This window comes from Coturnix japonica, chromosome 15 (genome assembly GCF_054131305.1).
Source record: "Coturnix japonica strain WE chromosome 15, WE-NBRP24, whole genome shotgun sequence".
NCBI lineage: Eukaryota > Metazoa > Chordata > Aves > Galliformes > Phasianidae > Coturnix > Coturnix japonica.
The window spans coordinates 9732416-9753684 of record NC_140677.1 but is presented as its reverse complement, the minus strand read 5'-3'; the positions used below and the strand labels follow the sequence as shown (position 1 = coordinate 9753684).

The window sequence follows — 21269 nt, the reverse complement described above, 5'->3', positions numbered from 1 at the left end:
TATGAGAGATCCCCAGATTAGTAATTGCATTAGGAAGGACAAAAAAATCCTCCAGGAACTGAAACATTTTTAGTATAGGACACAAGGGCAAAAGGCCTTCATTGGAGAAGAAAATACCTCATGGATTTGGGCTGCAGGTTTTGTGTGATGTCTAGAAAAATGACAGTAAAATTGTCACCTTCTTTCTCAAGAGGTCCCCAGTGAACATTCAAGACATATCTTGTTTGCAAACACAAATGGATTTTTACTCCTGTTTTCCCCGAGGAGATCACAGAGCTATGGCAGAATAAGCTTTATTCTCTTCTGGCTCGTGCATCATCATCAAATCTGTCGGCTAATTTCCATTTGAAGAATTGTCATTGCCAGTGGAGAAGCAAGAGCCAGACAGAATTCTCCTCTGATCAGGAGTAGAGTTGGATGAGTTGGCATTTAGAGAGATCGTCTTTCTGAGTGGTAAGCAGAGAGCCATGGAAGGGGAATAAATATTGGATTTGTTGGAGGTCATCACTAGAAAGTCACCTCCCCGACTACCTCTGCACTTTAATATTGTGGAGAGGGACAGACTCATAATTTTTCTGGTTTTGTGCTGGTTTGCTTCCACCTTACTGTCTGAAAACATGGAAGACCCCATTAGAAGGATAAAAAATCTGAAGCTATTTGGAATATCTCATCTTCCAGTGAGAAAAGACCTGAAACTTTCCTTCAGATCCAAATGAGAGCATCCCACTAAACCATTCTTACTTAGAATGTTATATTGGTAGTATGCAGTTTGTAGTCTTTTCTTTCCTTACTGTGCAATACAGGATTCCTCATTATCTTCCTTGATACTTTCCTGGAAAAATCCATGGACGCTGGACCTGTTCTGTTCTCTGCATGGGAGATGCATCATACAGACAAATGCTGGCTGGGTAGAAGCTCTGCTTTTCACTGTCATAGCTCTCCCTTGGCTCTAATATGAGGCTGAGCAACAGCCAGGTCATGGCTGAAACCACTCCTTTGGCTACGGATTAGACCCAGGTGCAAGATGAGCTCTACCCTCTGACAAAACAAGCAGAATAGCAGCATGCCCATATGAAAAGGCCCTCCTAAAATGTTTCCTCTAAGATCAAGCACAGTCTACCAGTTCAGGATTGGAATCATCCTCTCTCAGGAGAGCTGAGCCCTTTCTCAGTACAGAAAGGGCAACCCCCTATCATCTAATAGGCTATTTTCATCCGTGTGTGTGTGTTTGACAGATCCGGTCAAATTATGAAGCCCTTTCTTTGTGAGAAAGTACAGCAATCACAGATAATGGGAATCGTGCACACTTAAATCCCTGCTTATGCTAAAGGATTGCCCCGGGAAGGGAAAGTGTCTGACCCACTTTCATTACGGCCTTTTGAGAGGCAATGCTGTGCCTCCCGCAGCTGCTGGTACTTCTGCAATGCCAATAATGGGCAGTTTGTGCACAGTACGTGTAAGCAAACAGAGTGACATCTCATCTGCTGTGTGTGTGCCTCACCAAGTGCTTGATGCATTTGGCCAGTGGTACTGCTACCTAGAAACAGCACTGAGATGCTGAACACGGAGCTGCATGCATGGCAATCTCCTGAGCTACAGCCTTGCTCTGTAATGAAGGAACTGTGAGCGTGTCCTGACTCCTGTGCACCTTGTGTCTGAAGTGTCATCTCAGAATCAGATGGTTTTCTTTAGCAACATCTATGGTTTCACTCTAGGAAGGGAATTGAGTGGAAATACCAAAGAACCCCAGGAATAGTCCCTTGCAAGCACTGAGAGAGCTACTTAGCAGCTTGCAGAAGGGATGCATCTCCTCTAGCAGCACTCAGGTTAAGATAACTGCCATCACTTATGAATCTGGTCCTCTTTTTCTGGTTATTTCTAGTAGTTGCATGCAGGTAGCCAAGTCTACATGGAGGTTATTTATCTACAGGAAGAGAGGAAATACCACAGTGCTCTTGGAAAATGGGCCAATTCCGTGGTATTTTGTCTCTGAGCAGAGCAAGATGGCTCAGGGGAAGGTGTTAGTCAATTAAAGATGATCTAATTAAAAACATAAAATAAAATCTAACTCAGCATTTGTTCCTGCCTGCCCTCCCACAAGAGAGGAAACACAGTGAAAGAGACAGGGAAGGTTTTTCTGTTGTCACAGAGGGTAGAGGCAGAGGAGGCATTTAAACAGGTCATTTCTTCAGTCCTTACAGAATCTTTTGAGTTGGAAGAAACCATTAAAGGTCATCTGGTCCAGCTCCCCAGCAATGAACATCTACAGCTCAGTCAGATACTCAGAGCATGACCAGATTCTTCCACGTTCATTTTTGAAGATGCAAAGCCCAGGTTAAAAGAAATCTGCAACCTGATCACAACTGGCAGTACAACCCCAAGTTCCCCCTGCTCCTCACTGAGGCTTTCAGTACCTCTTGCTACCAGATGGCAGCAGGCTGGCATTTGTCTAGTTAAAATGGATGCTGAAAACAACATTGAAAAGCACATTGTTTGGGACTGTCATTATTTGCATTTCTGGCTTGGCGGATGCCCAGCTGGGACTGCTCCCACATAGGCACCTTGCAGCGAGACACTCATGCCGACGGACCAATCTTTGGGATGAGACAAAGAAAACATGGATGCTATTTCTTTTCCCTGAGAACCCTTCTAAATCATGGCAAAATCTGCCCCACTTCCCTCTCCCAGGCTGACCTAGTTGCCCCAAACCCCTGAAATCAGGAAATATTGACCAAAGGGAATGGATCATGGGCAGCATGTTCACTGAGAGCCCGTACAAGGTTTTGGGGTGTGGGTTGAGGTGTCAGGCTGCAGACCATCACCCTACACAGGGGGTAGATACAAACCTAAAGCTGGGGTGGGGAATAAATGATAACTTAATATCTGAGAGGTAAGTGTTGGTAATTAGTCTGCAACACTTTGATCATTAATGCATGCAATCAAATTATCATCAGGAATGCTTTCTCACCAGCCCCCTCCTCTTCCCCCGCTTCTCTCTCTTTATTTTAAGGGCTGGCACACGGCAAAAGCTGACAGTAACAGCCCCACTGTGCAGCCAGGAGGCTTTCAAAGGAAGCTGCTGCTCCCTAGTGTTTGCAGGATTCAGAGCTGGAGCCAAAAATACAGGCAAGAAAGAGAGCGAGTCCCCAAAGAAAGGCCGAGCAATAAACTAATGGGCCCAGGCAGTTTTCTATCCTGAGCACCAGTTCTTTGTTATCTGCTTGGCTATTGATTGCAGTCCCCATGGATACAGCTCAGGTTTTCCTGCTTTGAGTTCTTAAGTGAAATTAAAAGCATGCGGTTCATTACTCAGTGCTCTCCCCTCTTCTTCTGATCTTTTGCCTATGATCCAGGTACCATTGACCAATTACACCCTTGGGAAGAACCTTTTTGTTTTGTTTTGTTTTTTCCCTTCACATTTCTACATACTCTGCATCTTCAGGAAGATGGAGGAAGAGGCCACACGAGGCACTCTGCAAGCTCCATCTTTCAACAGAGCATTAAATAAGAATTGATTCGTGTTCCAAGTTTCCAGCCATTGCTGGAGATGAGTAGTGACGTTTTGCAAAACCTGCATGGATATACACATCTGCACTGCACCACAGGACATGTGAACATGCATTTGTCAGGGTAATAGCTCTTCAGGGGTAACTGGTAAGGGTTAAGTAAGACTTTTAAATGGAATTCTGTCCTGTGCCCAAGACAAGTCCTTTTATCTAAAGTAGAAAGTACAAATGCCCAATCCACTATAAACTGAGAAGCAGATGTTACCCTTAAACCTTTCCATGCAAAGCTATGGGGAAGGGTGAGATGTATGCGAGGCAAAGGCTCAAAGTGCTCTCCCAAAATTAGAGAAAATATTCAGTTGGACCCCATCACCTGGAACAGCCCAGGTCATCCCTAATCTCACCATCACTGCTGCCGATACAACTGCCCTTGAAAGCCATATCTTTAAGGAAGGGCAAATTAATGCATTAAGAGCACTCTGGATATTTTATCCAGCCATCCATCGGGTTCTTCCAAATAGTATTTTGCCTGCAGATCTTAACATCAAAGACAAGGAAAGTCAATGGGTTGACTTCCTTTTTACTCCGAGAACAAGAGGTCAAATAATGCTTGATTATGCAGTATAAATCAATGCAAACACTGTTGATAGGTGTAATAATGGGCATATGACAGGAAATGCTTGTACAGGTGTGCTGAAATTCAGGCCACTTATCTAGGCTTTCAGCACGGCCTGAAGCGGGACCTACATTTAAGATTTTTGGCAAGCCTGAAATGCTTCTTTTCATTACATAATTGGCCTGTAACTCTAATGATGATAGTGGAGCTGCTCCAGATTTATACTAATGTAACTGACAGCAGATTTTTGGCTCTGAGTCTGTAAGAAAAAGCTCGCCATAAATTCAGTATTCAGACTGTCCTTTGTAGTCTCTCTTCTTCTCAGAGAGGAAGCAAGTGCTTCTCTCTTTTCAGATTAATTCCTTTCTGTAACATTTTCTTATGGTTACTGAGATTTTGCTTCCGTTCAGCTGACCTATTTAACTTAGGTGAGCGTGAGCAGAGAGCACATTCATCCCATATATAATAATGGAGCTGTTCCCAGAATAGCTCCCCCCAAAAATTACTACTCGGCTTGTTTTATGGGCTTTCACTAGAGAGCCTAAAATTGACTCAAGTTTGAAGAACGTCTATTTAAGTATCTTTTAAATTGTGAATGCTTAAAAGAGGGGATTTTTGAGCGTGAGCCTGGGGATTTTTTATTTTAATATTGCATTTAATGGTGTCTTTGGCATTTAGCGTGAGGGGGTGTATGTGGTATATCTGCGTGTGTATGTTTATATCTAGAGAGAGATAACTCATGTGGAATGAAAATCCATTTAGCAGAAAAATGAGATCTCTTGAGTGTTTGTATTTTCTCCCGGAACTAGAAAACACTAGTACTATAAAAAAAAAAAAAAGACACAGAATGATCTAAACCAATAAGATATGATTTTATGCCAAGATGTGAGAATAGATCTATATCTTTATCAGGTTTCTTTCAGCTGAGAGATGAAAATCACATGGAAGCTTGTTAGAAATCCGCTGTTATAGCATATATCTTTCACAAATACATTGTAAAGATGTCTGACGGTTTCCAAAGTGAATTATGAGCTCAGGGGTACTTTCTGCCCCTCCCATCACACAAACTCACAGTAAGCAGGTAGCACAATGACACTGCAAAGGGGCCAAGCACAGAGCAGACCTGCTACTACCCAAATGGCACACAGTGCTCATCCTGGGCTGGTTCATAGCTGTGTGTTTCCCCAGGCAGTGACCAAGTCCTCTTTCACTGCCCCTCCTCTGGAGCAGGGATCCCCTGTGCTCTTCAGGGAGCAAAAATCCCAGAGTATTCTTTGCTGGGTGATGTTATATTTCTGTTATACTCAATACTGGGGAAGCTGCACCCTCTGTCTCGCGATCTTCCTCCCCCTTTTTTCCCCTCTCACTTACTCTGTCTTGGGCGGATGTGTTTGCTATTATGAAATCTATTGAAACATAAACATATACTTTTAAAATAGCATTTCACTCTGACAATACTCCTGGAGAGAGCTGAGAATATTATGGTGGAGATAATGTACTCCAGACAATAAGAAAAGACAGGAGCGGGAAGCTTATCTGCTAGAACCCCTATTGCCTATTTAAACAATAATCCCCTTCAAAATGATGTTTTTCTGTGTACGCTTAAAATGCATGATATTCAGCATGTTCATGTGGCTTTTAATAGCCTGGATAATTTTCCATACAGTTAATTCCTTGGATATATTCTGTTTTGCTTCTGCAGTGTGTAACGTGGGTTGCTCCTGTATGGACCCAGCTAACTTCTCCCACAGCAGCTGCCTCCCCTGCTTGTCTCTGCACCACTGCTGGGGATGGTGTTTGAGGTGAGTGGGCGGCTCTGCAAAGCCTTGTGCAGCTCCTGTGTCTTTTCTGAGGGCAGATTGTAAGGTTTTTTTTTTATTTTCTTACCACCTGCCATTTCTGGGAGAGCAGAGAGATGAGGATTTTGCCTCTGAAAGTAACACTAAGCCCAGATGTGGAAAGAAAAGGCTAAGTGACAAGTGATTGGCAGGCAGAGGGAGATGTCCTGCATTGCAGAGACATACCACAATGCTGTGGCAGCTCTGCAAAGCTGGAGTTGATGTTATGAGCCTAAGGGAGAGGAGTGTGATAACTGGACCTACTCCATCCCCTGAACAACTCATAGAATCCTTAAGGTTAGAGAAAAGACCACCAAGATCATCCAGTCCAACCACCAACCCATTCCCACCATGCCCACTAAGCAAGTCCCTCACTGCTACATCTCCATGTTCCTTGAACATCTCCAGGGATGGTGACTCCACCTCCTCTCTGAGCACCCTGTACCAGTGTCTCATCACTGTTTCTCAGAAGGCATGTTTCCTAACATCCAACCTGAACTTCAGGAGCTCCAGGGCAGGGGGTTTGCCAGGGCTGCCATAGACTGATGTATTTCCACTGCTAAGCTTCAGTGTTTCCATGCTACGCTTATTCTCACCGATAGGGGCAAAGAAGGAAGCTCATTCCCTATTTAATCCAGTGACATGGCCACCCACAATCACAGAAAACTACTTTTTCCCTCTTCCATATGGGTTGTGGGGCCATAGAGAGAGTGGGAGCAAAGGGCTGCACAGAATGGCAGATCTTCGGCTGGGTATAAAGAAGTATTATCTCTTCCAGGGAGAACAATGCCAGCTCCATTTATACCCGCTGAGGACCTAATTGGCATTTGGCTCTGGCTGCAAAAACTGGGATTGCTTCATCATTGTGCTTCTGATCTCCTATCATAGGAATCAACCAAGAATTTGATTACAGGTTCCTATTGGGATCCTCAGCCCTGCCTGGGGATGTTAATCATCAAAGATGTAACTGAGGGGACAGAGAGTTGGCTGGGAAATTTAGACCACTTCTGAAGAGAAAAATGAGAACCAAGCATATGTAGTCTGGGAGAGTGAAATTACTGCTGAAATTTAACTTGGAAAAGAAAACAGCCGTGAGAGAGAGCTGTTTTGCCATTGTCTTCTGCTCAAGCTCACTTTTTCCTTTTCTTAGCTATGGTGCAGATATGACAGACATAGCTGCACCCTGGAAGAGAAGAAAGATGCTGCTGCAGTTATTCCTCTTCTGTCATAATGTGGTTGTTACAATAGCATGGCAGAATTCTATCTGCCCCTGTCAGGCCTATGTGATCCTATTTTATCACCTGTCTTTTCTCCCAGCCAGACCTGGCCATCCATCCCTCTCCAAAGGTACATGAACTGCATGAACCACTAAGTCCAGGCAGGCCTGAGTCAGCAAGTTGACTTCCCTTCCCATTCATAACAGTTGATACTGACCTGCTGTCACTGTAAGCATTGAAACATCATGTCATCTGCATGGAGTAGGTAGTCTGAAGGAAAAATGGCACCCCACAGCCCCCTTCCAGCTGATATCCATGCTTGAACCCACCCATTAGGCTTAACTGAATCCCTAAAAGCTCACTTTGCATTACAAGACCATGACGCAGATGAACAATGATTTGGGGTCATAGCCTTCTGATAATAGAAGTGAATCAACGCACCAGAGATGAACAAAAGAGAGATTATTAACTCTGTGGTTAATGCACAGTGCCAAAAAATCAGGATTTCCCACTGGATCTGTACTGATTACTGTGTGACCTCAGGAAAACCCCATGGCATCTCAGACCCTCAGTTTCCTCACCTGCAACAGAGTGATAAAGCTCACTGCAGCCATTCATTACAGATGAGAACCGATTACACACTTGGAACATATAAGCAAAGAAAAACCCAACCCAGTAAGTTAAAAGATCTTCTGTTAGTTGCTCTCCCTTAGACCCATTGGAGCTAAGAAGGGTTGTATGTTCCCTTCATGGAAGTGGTTTTATTTGTTTCCTTCTTTCTAATGAAATATTTTCCATCCTGTTTCCAAACCCACGAGACACCTTCTGCAGCAAGGAAAATAATCAAACAAAAAAACCCCATGCATTTCTCTGTGGCAGTAGCAGACTCATAAGCACATCAGCAAATAAGGTATGTGCTTAAGGATTGTCTCATGGATATACACGAGTTATGTCCTTTTCCATCATGTTGTTGATTAATAGCCATAATATCATGTCTGATCACTGCAGTAAGTATACTGTGAAAGATAACCACTGAAGACATCTAATTGTTTTCCCTTTGGGTTTTTTTAGGGGGTGTAATGCTTTAAAATAATGGCCCTAATCATTATTAATTCCTTTGGTGTTCACTGGAATAGAATCAATCACAACTAACTCATTTGGTATTAATGCGGATGTCATAGATACTTCTTTCTGCTAGAATTCAGTGTTCATTAGCTGGAGCGGGATTTTTTTTCCATTGTTCCTGGAGGGCTTTGAGAATTCTCTTGTTGGGGGGTGGAGGCAATAGGATGCATGCTCAGCTCTACTGGAGTGCAAAAGGAGAGGTCTTCTTTTTAGAAGTAGTGACCCTCAGTTTCCCTCTGACACAGAGCTGACCCTTCTCAGTCTTCCACTCTGCCTACGCTGCTCCAGCCATCAAAGATTAAAGCCAGATTCCCATACCCTCTGAAACTGTCAGGAGACCCCAGATTTCCCTCACAAATTCTCCAGCCCAATACACAGGGAAAAAAAAAAAAAAACAAACATCAAGTTTTAATTTGCCATGCTGACAAACCCAGGATTTTAAGATTAAGCTGTGTGTCTAATGATGCTAATTAAGGAAATCTCTGAAGATATAGCTGTGATCATAATAAATAAGGTCCCCAGTTTCCCTCTGAAAAAGGCACTGTGAAAGGGACAGAATAAATTTCTGGGCCAGCTGCAGCCTCTGCAAGATTCTGACAATGGAGATGCTCTGCTGGTCCTCCAGCTCTCAGTGCTCACCCACTGGTTATGGATTTGCTTTTCCTATGCTTTTTTTCTTCCTAGCTAGTACCATCTCTAGGCTTGAATTTGGCCTGACTTCACTTGGACCTCCTCTTGCTGAGGGGTCAAGGAAAAATCACATCCTTGCAAGCATCTTCCAGCAACCTAAAGCACTGCATGTTGCAGGAACAGAGATGTCTGTGGTATGTTCAAGCTACCCAGGGAACAATGCAGGCTATGAAACACAATGACATTTCAAAGACCTTTGGGTATCCCACCTTGCCTCTAACTTCTACAGAAGTAACACAGTCCCTGTATTTCTATATCAGGTCTACCTGCTGCAGATAGGCATCTCTGAGCCCATATAATATCTATGATGCCTGTCTTGCATAGTTACCTGAATAGTTCCCCTGCTGTTTGGCATGATTTTACACCTAGCAGTGCCCTAGTCAGGCCTCTTCTAAAGGCTTATTGGAGTAAGTTACTCTGTTAACTGCCCCAAAGTAGTTCTGGGGTGGACCACCTCCAGTGAAGCATGGCATTTCAAGGAAATACTAGAGACTTTGGGAAAGCGCTGAAGAAGCTGTAGCATTTCAGCTAACTGCAACACTTTCTCCTTTAACCAGAGCAGCAGTTTCAAATCTAAGAAACTCCAGATGTAATCACTGCTTTGGACACGTACGTGTTTTCTCATTAGAGAGCTGATTTGCTACAAAATGCTGAGGATTTCATGTGCTCATTGATATTCCTTGATGAATTCAAGAAAATGTAACTGAAGCCACTTGTCCTTTCTTTCATTTCAAATCAATAAATTATTCTGTATTCCCCACTAAAATAAAGCATCTCCAAAGGCCCATATCCTTCTCTGCAACCCTACGGACATAAAAAATATGCGTGTGTTTGCGTGTGCATGTGCATGCAATCCAAACTTGTGTTTCATGCCTGAAAGCAACATCTAATGGGTGGTACAAAACTAAAGGCAGGAAGGGACTAGCTTAAAATTCCGTGTGCATCCTTTCTAAATTCATTGCATTTAGTTTTCCAGTGTTGTTGTAAAACTCAATGAGTTTGTCATAGCTCACAGTAACATCTCCTTTCAGCAGCAAAGATAACCCTGCTGTTGTAATAGATGCTGAGAGAGACTTCCAGCTGAGATATGCTTCCGCTCGGCTCCTCCTGGCTCATCTGGAGTAAGCTGCTTTGTGGCTCATCCTGAAGAAGATCTACATTTCAGTGCTGCCTCGGGACATGAGCTCTCCCGGCCCTCCTGCAATTGGAGTGCTCCCAGGAGTGAAACACACACAGTGATGGCTCCTAAAGCTGAGGAATATAGCAGGCACCAGCCTGATAGGAAGTTTCTTGTTTATCTTATGGGCAAGAGGCAAAATCAAAGTCCTTGAAATGGAGAACATAAACTGGGAGATATATTTCTCCTGATCCTTCCTTTGGTTTTGCAACCCACAAACACAGACATCTTTAGCAACTCTGTCCATTTCCCATTTGCACTGGGAATCATAACCCAGTGTTTTATCCTGTAGTGGATGAGTGCGGGGCTACTTCTTGACCCTCCAGGTGACTCACCATGAACAAACACTATTTGGGTATCAGCCCTTGCTCAGATGCTATGATTTAGCCATAGGAACAGGGCAATTTTATCATATCACAGAAGTAGTGCTGTAAGGCTGTCTGCAATAAGATCGCTTGTTCATGCTTATCCTGTTGGAAGGGCTGTTATGCTCTCTGTACAGCCTGTTTCCCATAGACTCAATAGCTGAGTATCGAATCCTGATAGTGCATTGGCACTGATGATCTGGCCCTCCTAAAACCCCAACCCTTCTCTTGGTCCAGCTGTGCTCCTGAGAGGTAAACAATGTCACATCAGGCTCTGTCATACCTTTTCCAACGCATCCAGGAAAGCATGAAGAGCATCTCTATTCCTTTCTCAGTTTTTTGGGTTTTTTTTTTGCTAAATCTTTTGTACTAAAAGTCACAGCTGTAGAATGAGGAGTTTCTGATGCAGGTGATACTAGAAATGCAGACATTTTATGGACAACTCAGGGGAGAGAGAGGGAGAAAGAGAGAGATAAAAAGAGAAACCCCTTATTTAAACTTCTTGAAAGTTCATGTCTTTATTTTGGCCACTATAGACTAATTATGTGCTACAAATGCTGATTTGGGATTGGAGCTGCTTCAAAACATCACTACTGTGGGGTTTTTACTTTGGTTTTTTTTTCCACTAAAAAAAAAAGCCCTCAGTCACTCCTGTTATCAGATATCAGAGCTGCATTGTGGAAACGCTCTGCCACTGTTTTGGTTTTGTTTTTGCATATGGATAAATTCCTAATTTAAATAAACCCGACAGGTCGTTCTGTTTGGTGGGCATCTAGCAAATCAGTTTTCCTGTTCTGATTTGAATTGAGTTTCCTAGCATTTTCTTGTCCACTGCAATGAGAATTTTCTATCTACAGCATTTCCTAATCACTGCAGCAGGGATCTATGGGAATTCATAGACTATTTCTAATGGATTTGCAAGATGCCACTGAGAAAAACAGGTTTGTTGTGAAGACAGTTAAATGTGCTATTCAGGGCTTCCTTCCTCTACTAGAAAACATTTGAGAATTGCAGATGGAGAATCTTTTAGAATTGCTCTTTAACACACTACTGGAAAAAAACCTGCCCTAACACCTACAGTAATTACGATTTGCAAATTCCCATAAGCACGCTGATAAAATGGTTCTTGTTCCATTTATACATGTTTTCCTCTGCCCTGGGCGAGTCATTTACATTTCACTATGCCTCAGTTTCCTTTTTGGGAAAATATAATTTTCCAATCACTTACAGGAAGATTTTGGAAGAGGCAGTTCACATTAACAAAGTGCACTGAACAGGAAAATAACTTGCTAGGGGAAAAATCTCATTGGAATAATTAATCTGATTCATCCAGGGCTAATAAGGGTGCCACTGTAAAGCATTTCCTTCAGCAGCAGCCTACTGATAGAGCTTAAAGAGAAGTATGTGAAAGAGTGACCAGAAACACACTGAGTTCCACCAGACACTGTGACTCTTAGAGCAGGGGTTTATGGAGTTAACAGCCATGGAGCATTTACTAATGAGGTCTGATTCCAAACTCAGGGTGCTGAAAGGTATTGTGGGTGTTAAAGCTGGGAAGAGATTAGCCACAGTGCTTAAAGCCTCCCTGCGTTGCGCTTACAGCCAAGAGATTCTTCCAGTTATTGAGCAATAGTCAATAATACAGTTAGTACTGGCTATTTACCCACCTACTCTCCCCCCAAGAGCTGCATAATTTGCATGCTTTGTAAGGATAGAGGTAGTGAATAATGGCCAGAGATACCACTGCAGTTAACACAAACCGGTGTTTTCTCCAGCACTGGAGCTAGTGCCCCAAGGTCAGATAGAAGGGATAAAAGCATCAACAAGGGATGGCTGGAACTCCCCATCACTGCTTTCCTTTGATTTGAAACTGAGGAGCTCACTCATATGCAGAGACCAGACACAAAACCCTGATCTGGCTCGTGAGCCAGTGGTCACTTGTTGCTATCTCTTGCCTACCATTTGCATGCATTAGAATTAATCACTTTCCATTTTCAAGGGCAGCAATTAATCCACAGAGCCCTTCTGCTATTGCTCAAAGCATATTAGCTGCTTAGCCCAGGAAAGAAGCAAAAGAATCTGTGTTTTAATGGCAAACAAAGAGGTTTAAAGTACATCCCATCTATTTTAACATGTCCCAGTAATTAGTGACAAAGGCCCCCTTGCTCAAGTACAGCAAATATTTAACACCCACCTCCATTAGCTTGAAATTCATTTACCAGCTTGGCCTCTATGTCTCCAGTATTGGCAAAGAAAAGCTTTGATTAGCATGAAAGCCAATGAGGGTGTCCTACTTCAAGACACTTGTGGGATTGCAGGGGTGAAGCTTCCTAATTGATATCTAATGAAAAGGGAAGTATTAAACACACAGAAGACTATAGAAACAAAGATGTATCACTGACCTGAGGAATCCCAAGCATCCCATTGCATTGGGTGCTCTGCACAAGTATCGCTCTCCACTTGTCCCATTCTGACTTTCCCAGCAGCAGCTATTGCAATCAGACATCCTTCAGCAAATCCACATGCTGCTTTTTCCATTCATGGATGGAAGTGGCAGGGCTGTGTTTCATCTCTCCTGTGGCATTGGTATGACAGCAGGCAAGGAGAACAATTCTCTTCAGCACCCAAGTCCACAAGTCACACTCAACTACCCCCACGATGCATGTAGATCACCATCTTCTCAAGGCAGGCAAACAACAAATGATGGGACAACAGGCCAGCTCCTCTCATCACATTTATCCATAACATGGCAGACACAAATTCCTGCTGATAGAGCACATCAGCACCTGCATTAAAAAAAAAAAAAAAAAAAAAAAAAAAAAGCTGTGATCTTTGTTTTTGTTTTTCTTTATTTCAAATAAATTAGTTGCTGGATTTGAGAAACCTGTGGTTAATTTACTCAGTAGGTGCCAGGACCTGGGATTTACTCAGGACCTGGGCTCATGGAGCAAGCATGGTACTGGCATCCCCCTCACTTTGTGGAGGGGGAGGTTTTGGGCCCCTGCCACAAACACTCATCTATTGCCTCCCTCACCAGCTCCAGCACAGGCATTTCAGAGATCTAGGTTTGATCTGCCATCTATGCCGAGAGCATTGCAAAATCACAGTTCTCTTCCTGGCTCTCCTCTCCACGTCACAGTGTTAGTGGCTTTGGGTATGGAGAGGAGTACTAGAAAATCTGCAGAGACTCCATACTGGAGGTCTTTTAACAGAGGTGGGACAACCATCCATAAAGAGTGAGTTAGACTGAGTTATTCCTTCCCTAGGGTAGACAAACACATAAGATGGACTCTTCTAGTTGGAATGTCCTACTTTTACCTCAGCCTCTCCACCTACTCATATTATTCCAACCATTATGTGATGTTTAAATGTTCTGCCTTGTATTAAGGAGCTCAGCCTGCACTGCTGTGTACTTTCAGTGTCAGCAGTGTTGACAGGGTGATCAGACTTTGTGTGAATAAAAGAATGTCCTTTCCGGTTAGAAACAGGTCAAGTTCTTGTCCATCCCCAGCCTTTCATTTCAACTGCTTTTTGCAAGGCTGTTTGCTGGCAAATTCAGTGTAGATCTCCAGCTGTTTAATGCCACCCACATCTTGCTGTGTCCTAGGGTAAACTTCCAATTCAGATCTTTCCATTTTGCTTTTCAAGACAGAGAAGGTCTCAAAGTCTTGGGTCTCATCTGAAAGACCTGTCCAAACAAAGTGTTATGGGTGAAACTGTGTTTTTCCGCTGGGTCTTGAAAGAAGAGCTAGAGCAGAGGTCCTAGGAGCAAGCCCACTGGGATATCTGCCTGTCACTTAAAGGTGTTTTAATTTGGATGGTTAAACCACCAAAGTACCTCAATCCCTGCCCAAGGGCACAAAGGAGCTAAGTTGCTGCTTTCACTGAAGCAGCATTCAATTCCCTTCCTCCTATAAATGAGCTTGAGCTGTTCTGATAATTAGTACTTTATCTTGAATGGCACAAAATGGAAAAGGGGGGGTGTCCTCAGCCTTCACTGCCGGGCAGCCTCCCTGTTTCTTCTTATTAACTCTGATAATGATGGGAGAGAATAAAAGGCCCAGAGCTCCTTCAGTCACCTCATTTCATCTGGTCTGAGATTCGAGTCACTCGAGTGTCAAGAGAGCTTTTTAATTTCCAATATCACTGCTGCCAGAAATTAAAAATAAACGGGGAGCAAAACCATCAGATTAGCCAATCACACTGGAATTGTCTTTATTGTTATTGTTACTGTTGTTATTATTATTATTTGATCAGCTTTGGGAGAATTAAAGCTATTCAGCACATCAAAATATGTCTTGGATTTGAATGAACTCATATTAACTATTCCGTAGTCTGTATTAGTGATTGGCTAATAGCCCGAAACATTGCAGCTTGCTCTGCTGGAATGGAGTTTAAATTAATGCTACCAGTTCATGAAAATTGCTTGTGTCTCTATCATGGCATCTTAAAACATTTAATTAGTTAAAGAGCCTGAGTGAAGAACCCCAGATGCCACTGATCCAGTATCTTGAGGACACTGGGGAACCTGGAAGTCCACTTGAAAAGTGAAAGCCAGCAGCCCATAAGGATTGGCTCCAGCAGGTCTGGTTGGCCGGTGGGCCTGGTGGGAGAGGATCCAGTCCAGTGTCTGGAAAAGGCAATCAAACAAGGCACAGCTAATTGCAGAACAGCCTTGCAAAGGCTGCAAGTGGGCTATTCTTTTTCTTCCCCTTGTGAGCTGGGGCACAAAGCAGAGGGGAAGGGGAAATCTTTGAAGGCACTCATTAATTGTATGGATTGCATCCTCCAGTCTGTCAGACCATAGCCCTGGCAGCAGCCTCCAGAAGCGGACAAATCTGGGACTTCCATCTGGCCCTGGGGCAGCCCTCACTGTGCCCCATACCTGTGAGGTGGCTGTGGGAGCTGGAGTCCATGACATCTAATGCTGGGGGTTGTAGGTCTGGCCCCAGAGCTCCTCTGTGAGTCAGGGGGATGAAAAGCCCAAACCAGCAAAATGTAAGGAAACAATAACTGCTTCATTATATAAAAGGCCTTGCTGAGGACAGGGAGCTCTGGGCCAGCTGTCTGATTTCACTAAGCCCGTTAGAACAGTCCATTTGTGAAAGCTGGGGACAGCCATGTACTCAGGGCAGCAGGGACAGGACTTGGCCTATCTTCCCATTTCACTCCAGGATTTATTCACAGTCAGAACTGCAAGTCCTCACCGCTCACACGTGGGTGCCCGTTTGCACAAGGGCAGAGGAGTTCAGGCACGTACAAACCTCCTGAACAGCCCTGTACACAGGGAGCCTGCGTGCCCCCAGGCTCTGTCTATGCTGATAGAGATGTTTGGGCTGCACTTTCAGATGAGTCCTTTCATGTCAGCTCAGGGGGAAAAAACAAAGCAGCAGGAGGAAAAGGTCGTACTGGAAAGAAATGCTTCAGAACAGCTGCTCCAGCCTCATTCCCTCTGCTGCCACAGAGCCAAACCTTTTAGGAGTGGCAAGGCAGAAATTAAGGGTGAGAGCTGCTACCCTTATACAAATACATACAACAGAAGATTTACTTTCATGGCAACACTGCTCAAAGCCCTGGCATAATTTTGTTCTCTTGGCACCAGGTAAAGTTTTACAGACTTTGGATCCTTCAGCAGGAAAGTCCTGACTGCTATTTCTGGCTCCTCATCTCTGGTCTGTGACCATCTTTTCAAGCATCAATAAGATTATTATATAAACTGCAAGTTCCACAATATATCTTTCTGTCACAAAGAGCCATTCCATTTTGATAGGAAATGCCAATTTGACATATTCTTGATCTATTTCCTTTTGTTCTCGTGGCGTATTTTTTATCTCAAATTCTGGTAGCATGAATGCTTGTGGAAGGAAACAAGAAGATTACATCAGTGTGAAGGTTCATCAGATCTCTTAGAATAAGATAACATCAGTGTAGCTGTAGCAGCTTCAAGTTTTAGGTCCCCAGACATGGGAAGGCTCGGGAAGACATTTGCCGTCAGCCTCATCCTCTTTTCTCATATGGATGAAGCCACTCTCTATGTCACCCTCTCTGAGCACACTGAGTTGTGTGTGACCTTACACAGCTATGAGGCCCAGCCTTAAATACTCTTTGTCATTTCCTCTAACATAAGGAAAAAGCACCTTTGTCCTCAGCTAGACTGACCTAAACAGTTCTCTAAAAATGAATGTTTAAATACTTTCAGTTATTAAACATATGCTGCTTTGTTAATACATTGTCCCATGTTGACCACACGGCTTCTGTAATTAATCAGCAATAAAAGCGCAGGATTCCTCTTTTCTTCCTTCTAATCGTAATTTTTGACCAATTTGCAAATGAAGAATTATTGACAAACATTGTGTGAGTCACTGAGTGAAATAAATAATTTAATGATCTGTGTAGACAATCACAAACAAAAAGAAGAAAAAAAAACACTGCATAAATGATTTCTTATTAATAACTTGTTCCATTCCAGTGCTTGTTGAAAACTTGTGGGAATTTGGAGGATCAATTAAGGTTCAAACAGGATCTTGAACAGACAGAAATCTAAACTAGTAGGTTTAAGCTGAAGGCTATGGCTTCTTCTGTGACTTTTTATTACATCTGAGTGGACTTTGCAAGTTCCATGGTTCATTTCATAACTGACCACTAAGTCTGGATTTATTATTATTTGCAATGCAAATCTACAAATATTTAATGTCACCTTCATTTTCACATGCTCATCAGCTGTCTGCTTCACTGTAATTTGTGTGTATAGCTTTGGCTTTAATAAAGGCATTTGTGTTTACATGAATAAACATTTGATAGAATAAATTTAATGTCCTTTCTCAGATGTAGTCCTTTTTTTATATATAATTTGAATAGTATATACATAATAAAGACCATTTTATACCCTCTTAGTTCTTGCAGCGAAGAGAATGAGTTTTCCCCTCCACACAGGTGAGTGCTATTGAGTTAAATAACGTCTTGCTGAATAAGAGTGTATCTTTTAGAGCACATCTAGTCTCTATGAAAAGACTCCAGGTGATGATAAATGCATCCCTTTCCTTGACAAAGTGTGCTAATGGTTGTTCTCCTTCACTGGTGCAAAGTGAAGGTATAGTTCCTATTGAAAGTGGTTTTCAGTATCATTATTAGCGGCTTTTCATAGCCAAAAAATAAAATAAAATAAAAAAATCAAAATCAAAAGAATGCTCCTTTTAGCTCTCCACGACATTCACAGCTCCCTCAGCAGACCGTCTAGTGAGTAAATATAAAGTAACAGACTTTCTAACCACACTATTTACTTGGTTCTTTGCAACGGCTCTGAATGAGCCATTAAGAACTGTTGTGTAAATATAGGATTATGGGCTCTTTAAACAGACGCTATTCACTTGCTCTGCCATTATGGGGATCTCTCACTAGCAGGCTCCTACTGACAGACTCTTTGTTAATCCTTCTTTTATAGGACAGGCAGCTATGGCTCTCTACTCCTTGCTTTACCATCTACCTGTGTAACTCTGAGGCTGCTAATGACAGACCTCTGCCTGTTTGCCTGAGCACGTACAGGATTTGTGGTCCTCCTGTGGTTAAAATGGTCACGACATGAAGGTTCCTTTTTGGCATCCCGCTAATGTGGCTTCATTAGCCTGAGGCAAGCTCTTCTCGCGTCTCTCCCAGTCTTTTTGAAGGATGCTGATTCTACCAGTTTACATTAGGGAAAGTGTCATTGTTTCTGGTGACTGCTATACAGTAATTTCCTAGTTCAGGAAGGAAATGTTACATTCAGTCCACATGCCGTCACTCATTACAGGCTCCAAAACAGCTCACAGTATCTTTAAGCTAATTCAAAACTGTAGTAAGAAGACCAAGAGGCTATGGATAGATTGCACTAGTGTGATGGCCAAAGTTACAATCTCCTTAATCAATTACATCACGTCATATCAATAAAGCCTATTTAAAAATAAAAAGAAGGTGGCTTATTATTTAGTCTTCTTATTTACTTCCTCTTTCGAAAACTCTAAGGCCAAGCCAAGATATACACTGTAAGGGACTCAAAACCAGCTTCAACCACTGAGTATCTACTACCATTAAGACTTCTATTTTCTTTACCAAGACAGAGCAGGGGAAACAGCCTACCACCACTGCAGTTCAGAGCAAGGACCAAGTCCCTTGTGAGTACACACAGCACCTGAGCTTTCTCTTAGCCAAGGTCCCAGAGAGCATCAAGTTCCTGAAAGTTGTCTCAATGGGAACTGCAGGCTACGTGATATCATGCTAAAATATATCTCTAGTCACCTGAATGCACCGTTTCCATATCTTCCCTTTGTTCCTGGAGCAGTACTCTGTTTCATGAGCGTGCGGGAAGATTCAGCTCAACAGATCTACTTTTTCCACACATTCAGTGCTTCAGGTCTCAGTTCAATAGGAATGCTTAGGCTTCTGCTTCACATGAGGCTCTCACATCTTAATAATAATCAGATACTGAGCTTTCCAAAAAGACATGCTAAGTCTGAGCCTAGGGCTGGCTCCAAAGTCTACTGAAATCAAATGAAATATTAACAGAGATTTGGATTAGACACTCTATGGTTCAATAGGCAAGAGAGTAGGGTTGATTGCTCCTTGCCCTCCTACGGATGCAAATCATCTCAAAGGGGAAGTGAAGATGAAGCCACGATTTTCCACATAAGTCCTTCGACTTTGTTGCTATCAGCACCACTTTCTCCATAGGCTGACTAGGCCAGTTTGCCCTCTGTGGGGATGTGTCCCTGTCTCTTCCCAGCCAAACTGGGGATGGCAGCACAAGCCTTATGCTGAGGGACCATAAACTAACTAGTAACCCAAGGTATTACACCTGATTTTACCTGTGTCCAGAGAGGTCTATTACTTTTATTACTCTAACTTAGTGAGACTACAAATGTCAAGCCACAAAGGGTCCTAATACTACAGACAGCTTGGCTTAAGTAGTAGCAATTAATAATCCCACTGCTTTTCCCATTTCCTCTTTAACTTTTTATGTCCCTAATTTTATGTCCCTGGCAGATATTTTGAGGCTATTGTATTATAGGTCTTGAGATCTTTAGAGGTTTGACATCTCTGTGGCACAAAAATGTTATAAAGTCACAAGCTCAGAAATGGCAAAGGCCTTGTTGGTTAATGGCCACAAAGCCCATGTCACCTATTTGTGCTTCTTTATCCATTTTTGGGTGTCAGGAGACATGTATAGAGGGTGGAGCACTTGAGCTAAAAGCCTCCATCTAGCTAAACACGGTGATATTAACCTTGATTTCAGGTTTGCTGGACTATCAGTCCTGAAGTGTCATTGCTGCATGGTCTGTTCACACAGAAGCCATGGTCTTTTCTAGGGTTTTATATTCCTTAGGGGAAGCAGAGACATAAAATAAACTTATAATTATGAAATCTGAATGTTGATTAGGTGAGATAAAATTCTCATTTCCATGACACCTGCTAGATGACTTCTATTGAAAAATTATGTTCATTTTTACATCAGAACCTAAAGAAAGAAAAGTGAGATGTTCTGGGCTGATGCCAGGCTTCTATGTCTTCCACAAGCTCAGCCAGAATCCCTCATAGAGCATGAGTACTGACACGCAGTTGCCTACAGTGTGAGCTGCCACTTGGAGCTCTATGAAGATCCCAGTGGAAAGATACAAACTCTCCGACTAGTGCACACATTTGTTTAAAGCTATTTCAGCCTGCCTTTATCAGTCCATTTGTTGGTATTCCCAGCAAGAATTTGGAGTGAATCTGAAGTCTGGCTGGACTTCTTCCTTTAGCTCAGTGACCCGGCAGGCTGGCATCTCCAGGAGCACACATTCTAATCAGCCAACTAACAGCACGTTTTGTGTCACAGGGAAACCTGACAACATCGCAGCAATTAAAAATATCTTTGTGACTATACTGAAGTTCCATCACAAGATCTATTCAGGCTCTTGAAAACAGCTCATAAATTTTACAAGGGAGGAACAGCTGGAGTTGGCATCAGGGAGTGCTGTTGTTTTGGCTCGCAGATACAATAATTCCCTGGTAATAAAAAAAATAAAGAAGATCTGCTACACACATGCTAGTTCCGTGAATGTGTTTCTAGTTGGTTTTATTCTTTCTTCCTCCCTCCTTCCTCCCAGTTTTTCTGTGGGTGTTTTGAGTTTGCGTGTTAATTTTGGCCTTGAAAAATGTATATAGTAATTTCATTTAAAAAGCTAAAGGGAAGAAAACCAAAAAAAAAGTGATTTTCTTTTTCTCCTTTGCATCCTAAATCATTTCTGACCCTGAGAAACAACTGCACAAGCAAATAAACAAACATACAAAAAAGTCACAAAAGCTTTGATGTGCAGAAAAGAAAACTGGCTGGTATTTAAAAAGAGAAGGAAAATAAGGAAAGCTCTTTTTCTAAACACTCCAGTGATCAGAAAATAACATCTTCTGTCATTCTGAGTGCTGAGTTTGGAGTCTCAGAAGCAAAACTGTCTTTATGGATAGAAAAAGCAAAAACCTACCTATTTGATAAAGAAATTAGAGTTGACTAAAAATGCCAGTTTGAAGTACCATATACACTACTTTGTGAAAACTAATTCTTCTGTAATTTTTCCATCTTATCATTGAGTAAAGAAATTGAAATGAATGCATAGCAAAATCTATTGCTTCCTGCTTAGGATCTAAGTCCATAGACCCAATGTACAGGATCCTTGTACCAGTGGATAAGTCAGTGAGTCTCCACACAGACAAAGGAATCTGCATGCAA

The 21269-nt window shown here is 42.6% G+C and overlaps 1 long non-coding RNA gene across 3 annotated transcripts in view; it reads right to left on the bottom strand.

Annotated features, from left to right (window-relative positions):
- Window positions 1-21269, bottom strand: part of LOC107320009 (uncharacterized) — a 223326-nt gene that overhangs the window by 71202 nt on the left and 130855 nt on the right. For all 3 annotated transcript variants that reach the window (XR_014934615.1, XR_014934617.1, XR_014934616.1), the window contains exon 5: window positions 12937-13320. This is a non-coding gene — a long non-coding RNA (uncharacterized LOC107320009). The remainder of the gene's footprint in view (window positions 1-12936; window positions 13321-21269) is intronic.